Raw genomic sequence first — 7,738 nt, forward strand, 5'->3', positions numbered from 1 at the left:
GACAGCGCTGGTTTGCTAGTTGTTGCAGGAGTCCTAAAACATAAACAACTAAATTAAACGTTACAATTTCATACTCATGTCACACCCATAAAGCTAGCCAGCTAGCTGGCTAATGTTAGCTAGTCAGCTAGCTTGCTAAATCGCAATTTCGCACATGAAATTTATTGATAAAAATATGCAAATCGTTGTCTTGTAATAAATGATGTTATTGACCTTTAACACATAGCTATTAATACTGATAAAATGCCTTCGTTATTAAAGCAGACTTTGCGTGACACTTGCTACACCCCATAGTTAAACACGTTCTGCCCGTAACAGATGACTAACACTCACTCCCACACACAGAGATAGATGGCTGACTCAGAACTTTATGAGCTCTGACCTCGGGGGGCGCTCTGACCTCGGCGCCAGCTGCTGGTGTCTGCACCAACATCTTGTCACGGCAGAAACAACCCAGACATGCATACACAATAAACGAGCACGCGCATGCACACACACACAAACACACACACAACCCCTGTTTCAGCGGGATTTCAAGAACATAGAACAGTGCCAAGAGCCAATGGAACACGGACACCAGCAAGAGGGACGCCCTCGTCCACCAAGAGCCAACCAGGACCACAGACTACCAGAATATACCTACGCCATTTACTGTATAAAATGTAATACACACTATGTGTCGGCTCTTCTGCTAGTTCCTCTGAGCTAAATGGACGAGCCCGTGCACGGATGTCAGATATCTTTACCCTTAATAAACTGCCTTAATATCATACCTTATCCACCTGGTCCAGCGTCTCAACTTGGTCTCAATCTTCTAGTAACTGGATCATCAACATTAACAGCTTCTACATTAACTAACATATTCTCCCAACTGTAAATTTTTTTGTTGCATGATTCGTTACGACGTTATAATCACTTACATTTGCGTCCATCCTAATATTTTTGTCAGCCATCTTTGCTGAAGAAAGACTCCAGCCTTCGGTCGCATAGCGTCAAATTCCTCATGGGAACCACTCGATATGATTGGTCATCGCCCAGCGGTCGCCGCTGGTGATTTGCATAAAGTTGGAAAAAGTTTATATTTTTCACCGCCCAAAGGTCCYCGCCCTCTCCGTTTCTCACCGCTTTCCTTCCATTAAAATGAATGGGAAGTGGTGTYTCACCGCGCGGCATCCTGTGCTTGCCGGAGACAATAGGGAGATTACACCACAGGATGGGCTGGGCTGCTGAAAACTAAAGGAAACTGTAGCGCTCTGCTATCAGGCTTAATTATTTCCAGTCAACTGGCTGCGCCTGTAGTGTATGAAAATGGATGGATTCAGGGTAAGAAAATAGTTCAACGGATAACTGAGTATGCAGTTCTTTCATGGATATTATATTTATATGTAAATATCGCGGGGAAATTTTGTTTTTAATAAACAGTACAGTCGGCTAAATTGTATCAATTTCATATTTAATTTAGACCAACACGGAAGTGCGAGATTGACTGGATCAAAGTAATGGGAATAATGKGGAAAAGTGACTTGCTTGAGGAAATGCAACGACATGTGATGTAATAGTTCATAGGCCTACATTAAAATGTCTAGGTTATAATCTAGCTATGAATTCATAGTAGTATCTGCACGCCATTCATTTGCACGCCATTCGAAGGACTGAATAAGGCTGAAATATGTTAGAATCTGCATTTCAATCGCAAACCATCTCATTCAAGAGATGTTGGCAAGAGACATGACAACAGACAGTGTTCTCAACAACGACTGTTTCATCCATAAAGTTGTGTGTGGTGTGTGTGTGTGTGTGGTGTGGTGTGGTGTGTGTGTGTGTGTAGGAGGGAGCTGCCTCTGAAAAGGAAAGGAAGCCAGCAGGGGAGGAGAGTGAAGAGCCATCCAGCGAACTCCCCAGCACCTCTTCTGGAATGTGAGTGGACATAGAGGATATTATCTACCTGGTGCAGACAGGGACACCCCTTAGAGTATATTATCTACCTGGTACAGACAGGGACACCCCTTAGAGTATATTATCTACCTGGTGCAGCCAGGGACACCCCTTAGAGGAACTGACTATGACAGTGAGTACAGGTTTGTTTTAACATATCAGGGTAGAACATGTAGAACTGACTATGAACAGTGAGTACAGGTGTTTTAACATATGAAGGGTAGACCTGTAGAACTGACTATGAAACAGTGAGTACAGGTTGTTTACATATGAGGGTAGAACTGTCGAACTGGACTATGAATAGTGTAGTACAGGTGTTTTAACATATCAGGGTAGAGGACTGTAGAACTGACTGATGCCAGTGAGTACGTGTTTAACATTGAGGGTAGACTGTAGAATGACTATGACAGTGAGTACAGGTGTTTTTTAACAATGAGGGTAGAACTGACTATTGACAGTGAGTACAGGTGTTTTTAACATATCAGGGTAGAACTGTAGAACTGGGACCCCCCCTAATGGGGGGAACAAAGTGAGTACAGGTGGTTTAGCATATGTAGGGTAGAAACTGTAGAACCTGACTATGATAGTGAGTAGCAGGTGTTTTAACATATCAGGGTAGAAACTGTCGAACTGACTATGACAGTGAGTACAGGTGTTTAACATATGGCAGGGTAGAACTGTCAGAAACTGACTATGACAGTGAGTACAGGTGTTTTTAACATATGAAGGGTAGAAACTGACTATGACAAGTGAGTACAGGTGTTTTAACTATGAGGGTAAACTGTAGAAACGGACTATGAAAGTGAGGTACAGGTGTTTTAACATATGAGGGTAGAACTGTAGACTGACTATGACAGTGAGTACAGGTGTTTTAACATATGAGGGTAGAACTGTAGGAACTGACTATGAAAGTGAGTACAGGTGTTTTAACATATGAGGGTAAAATAACTGTAGAACTTGACTATACAGTGAGTACAGGTGATGTAACATTATGAGGGTAGAACTGACTATGACAGTGAGTAGCAGAGTGATTAACACGTATGAGGGTAAACTGCTAGTAACTGCATGAAGTGGTATACAGGTGTTTTAACACTTGCATCGGTAGAAGCTGACTATGACAGGTGAGCTGCACAGGATGTATAAATATGGGAGGGGTAGAACTGATAGTCTGACTCTAACAGTGAGTACAGGTGTTTCCTAACTGACAGGGTTAGAACCTGTAGAAACTGACCTATGACAGTGAGTATACGGGTGTTTAACATATGAGGGTAGAACTGTTAGAACTGACTTATACACGCCTGAGTGACAGGCTTGTCTTACACATCATGAGGGTAGAACTGACATATGACAGTGAGTACAGGTGTTTAACATATGAGGGATAGAACTGTATGAACGTATATGACAGTGAGTTACAGGTGTTTTACCATATGAGGATAGAACTGTAGACTGACTAGATACAGTGTTAAGGTGATGTATTTAACTATATGAGGGTAGAACTGAGCTGATATGACAGTGAGTACAGGTGTTTAACATTAGGTGCCTATAATGTACGTACGGTTAATGATGAGGGTGATGATCCTAACACATTATCTAACCGTCCTCTTACCTGTGAGCTGAGCTGTCCTGAACTACGCAGAGAACTCTAACGACAACAATCTCTTCAGACGAACCATGGAAGAAAGGAGGGGCTGGAGGACAAGGAGGCCATGAGGGAAAAGAAGGAAATCGGGGCCTGAGTTGAGAATAAGGACGAAGTGAGAGGGTAGGCCAGTTACCTGAGAAAGGGGGAAACATGGTAATAGACGGGAGATAAGGAGGGGGGATAGAGAAGTCATTAGGGTTTCTTGTCTGATAATCTCTACTTTCTGATCTCAACTTCTTCTGACAGTTCATTTGGTTGCATCTTCCAGATTAGGAAGCTCAGGAAGAGATAGACAGTCATTGATTAGAAGTTACTGATCTGTTTGTGAAATCTTCCTACGTGTTATGATTGGCTTGACTGTGATGTATGAATGTAGATGAATGTTGGATTCGTTGTTTAATATAATGGGGTCACCCTGATACATCATGAATATAAATTACTAAGAGGGCCTGGCTGAATAGTTATTATGAAGTCAGTTGAATTGTTTTATTTCTGTGTTAGACCTACACTTGACCTGGATGGTATGTATAGAATTGATTAGCATTTTTGGTTATGTTTACCTCCAGTTGTATCTCTCTCTAAACTTCTCTGCTTAGTCTACTCGATTCATCCACTTCAGGTCACAAGTCGTGATCTTCACAAGTCTCTCAGGCGTTCGTATCTCTTCATCATCTGGTCTCACTGGGACCTGTCCGTCAGTTGTTCTCCGCTGGCCTCTCTGGGGATTGGAGGACAGCCAGGTCGCCAGGCCCAAACACGGTACCACAAATGTCTTGCAGCTCGTGTGGGTTCATCTCCTCCAGAGTGTCAGGTAGCAGAGCTGAACATCCAACGTTCCTTAAACAACAAAGGTTGTGAAGGAATATAAAACGGCTGACTACTGATATAAAATAAAAGAACTATGAACTATATTGGATATTCTACATTACTCATTCATCCCAAATGGTTAAATTAGATTACAATTAGGAACTTTAGCGCGCGCGGCCAGCACACACCACACACCACACACACACCACCACACACACACACACACACACACACAAAGCCACACACACACACTACACAACAACCCACACACACACCACAACAACACACAACACACACATCACACACACACACACACACAAGCACACTATGTGGCTTGTGATCTATGTGGTTTGATCACAATGTTACATTGACCTCTCAGACATGACCTCATGTGCTTACCGCTTCTGAACTCAGCTTTTCTGCCTTGCAGCTAGAGATCTGCAGTCTCCAGATCACGAACTCCTCCTCAGACAGGGTCAAAGCTGACACAAGAAACAGTACTTCACTGCTCTGTTCCCCTAACAGCAAACACAATTGCTTGTGGTCACCTTCACTTTGTCCATATTGCATTTCAGCAGGTAGCATGAGGATGATGTAATTAAAATTGTTATTGGTAGAATTGTTAAATAGACTCATAATACTTTGTATTCTGTCCCACTCACCTTTCCAGAAGAGGCTGCTGGCAGACTGCGCTATCCTTGTTGCCTCTGCCTGGCGACACACACCCCATAAACCAAACACACATACAGTATTCTTAAGAGTAATCCTGTGATCTATTGTTATGTGATTTGCTCAACCATTGACTTTAGACTGACCTACTAGTTACCTATCAGCACTCTTCCATGGTTCCCCCTTCCAGCCTAGAGATCTGCAGCTCTCAAATCACAACACTTCCTTTCCTTCAGACCGCGGTCAACCTGGGAACAGACAGTTTCGTCCCACACCTGCGTTACTCACTGTTCTTTCCACACCCGCAATGCTGGGCACACACCGTCACAGCGCACCACATGGCTGGCCTCTTTCTCAGCATCTGGCCTACACTCGTCCACACTCACATACATCTGTGGTCACTCTGTTCGTCACAACTCACACACTATCATGCTGTGGTCCACCATACACTGCTTCCCTGTTTCCCCCCGCACACCACCGACCCACACTCATCCTGCTCTCGTGGGTCACTACACTGTTCTGTTCCCTCAACTCAACACTACATGCTTGTAGTCACTCACATGTTTCCCTGCTACTAACCACCACACAATGTGTTACTACTGTTCATGTCCCCTCCAGCCCCCCAATGCGGTATGCCACTGTCGGTCACTACTGTTCTCACATTTATTTCAACTCAGTTCATGAGGATGATGTAAGAGGTATAGAAGAGTGTAAGAGGTCAATTCACTCATCTTTTTAAAGTTGATTTATCGTCTCCATCACCAGACGTAGACTCACATATTCAATGTTCCAGTGTCTATAGCAAATCAATCAAATTTATTTTATAAAGACCTTTTATATCAGCAGTTGTGACAAAGTTGCTTACACAGAAACAAGCCTAGAAACGCCAATAACAGCCAATCAATGCAGATTTGAAGCACTGTAGACTGGGAAGAAACTTCACGCGAGAAAGGCATGGAACCTAGAACGAAACCAATGAGCTGCCGAGGAGGACGGTCACTAGAAAGCTTGCATAAAGTCATGGAATGGAGATCCTCCCGGTGGTAATTCACATTCTGTATTAGTCCTATTACTCTACCGGCTATATAGAGATCGTGGACTTCAGGAAAACAGCAGACGGAGCACCCCCTATCCACATCGCAGGCAGTAAAGTAGGAGAAGTGGAAAGTTTTAAGTTCCTTGGCTACACATCACGGACAAGCTCGAAATGGTCCACCCACACAGACAGAGCGTGGTGAATGAAGGCCGCAACAGCGCCCAATAGGCTGAACAATTTGGCTTGTCACTAAAACACTCACAACCTTTACAGATGCTCACTTGAGAGCATCCTGTCCGGCTGTCATCACCACCTTTTACGGCAATTCCACCACCCTCAACCGCAAGGCTCTCCAGGAGGGTAGTGTGAGGTTTGCACAACGGCATCACCGGGGGAAAACTACCTGCCCTCCAGGACACCTACAGCACCTGATGCACAGGAAGGCCAAAAAGATCCATCAAGGATAACAACCACTCCGAGCCACTGCCTGGTTCACCCGCTATCATCCAGAAGGCGAGGTCAGTACAGGTGCATCAAAACAGGGACCGAGAGACTGAAAAAACAGCTTCTATCTCAAGGCCATCAGACTGCTTAAACAGCCGTCACTAACACAGAAGGCTGCTGCTACATACAGACTTTGAAATCATTGGCCACTTTAAATAAATAGATCAACTAGTCACTTTAATAATGCACTTTAATATGTTTACATATCTTGCATTACTCATCCCATATGTATATACTGTATTTCTTATCATCTATTGCAGTCTTGCCTTTGCCGCACGACATGGCTCATCCATTATATATAGTATATATTTTTATCCATCCCTACTTAGATTTTTGTGGTATTTGTAGTTGTTGTGGAACTGTTAGATTACTTGTAGATATTACTGCACCTGCGGAACTAGAAGCACAAGCATTTTGCTACACTCGCAAGATAAATCTGGTAACTATGTTATGTGACCAATACATTTGATTTTGCAGTGGATCTATGTAATATTTAAAGCAGCTCAGCTGATGTAGAAATCCAGCACTACTGAGTGGACCAGAACCAAATTCTATAGAAATTCTACAGATACCATTTTGGACAGGGAGACGGTCACTCATAGCCTTATTTATTTTTTTCTAATGGTCAAAGGTTGAGTCCGTTTTAATTTAAATTTCTCTTGTTGCCTATTCTACAATAGAGTAGAAAAGTTTGACTTTTGTTGCATTTAAGGGAGTAATGTCTTATTACGTCTTATTCAGGGAGCTAGCCCTGTAATTACACCCTGACTATATCCTCTATGTCCACTCTCTGAGGGGTTCCTGACTGCACAGGTAGATAATATACTCTATTCAGCGAGGGGTGTCCCTGCTGCACCAGTAGATAATTACTCTATGTCCACTCAATCCCTCTGGGTGTCCCTGGCTGCACCAGGTAGATAATATACTCTATGTCCCACTCATATACTCTAAGGGGTGTCCCTGGTGCACCAGGTAGATAATAATACTCTAAGGGGTGGTCCCTGCTGCACCAGTAGATAATATACTCTATGTTCACTCATGAGGGGTCCTGACTGCACCAGGTAGATAATATACTCTATTCACTCAATTCTAAGGGTGTCCCTGGCTGCACCAGGTTAGATCATTACTCTATGTCCGCTCATATA

The sequence above is a fragment of the Salvelinus sp. IW2-2015 genome, unplaced genomic scaffold (assembly GCF_002910315.2).
Source record: "Salvelinus sp. IW2-2015 unplaced genomic scaffold, ASM291031v2 Un_scaffold9386, whole genome shotgun sequence".
NCBI lineage: Eukaryota > Metazoa > Chordata > Actinopteri > Salmoniformes > Salmonidae > Salvelinus > Salvelinus sp. IW2-2015.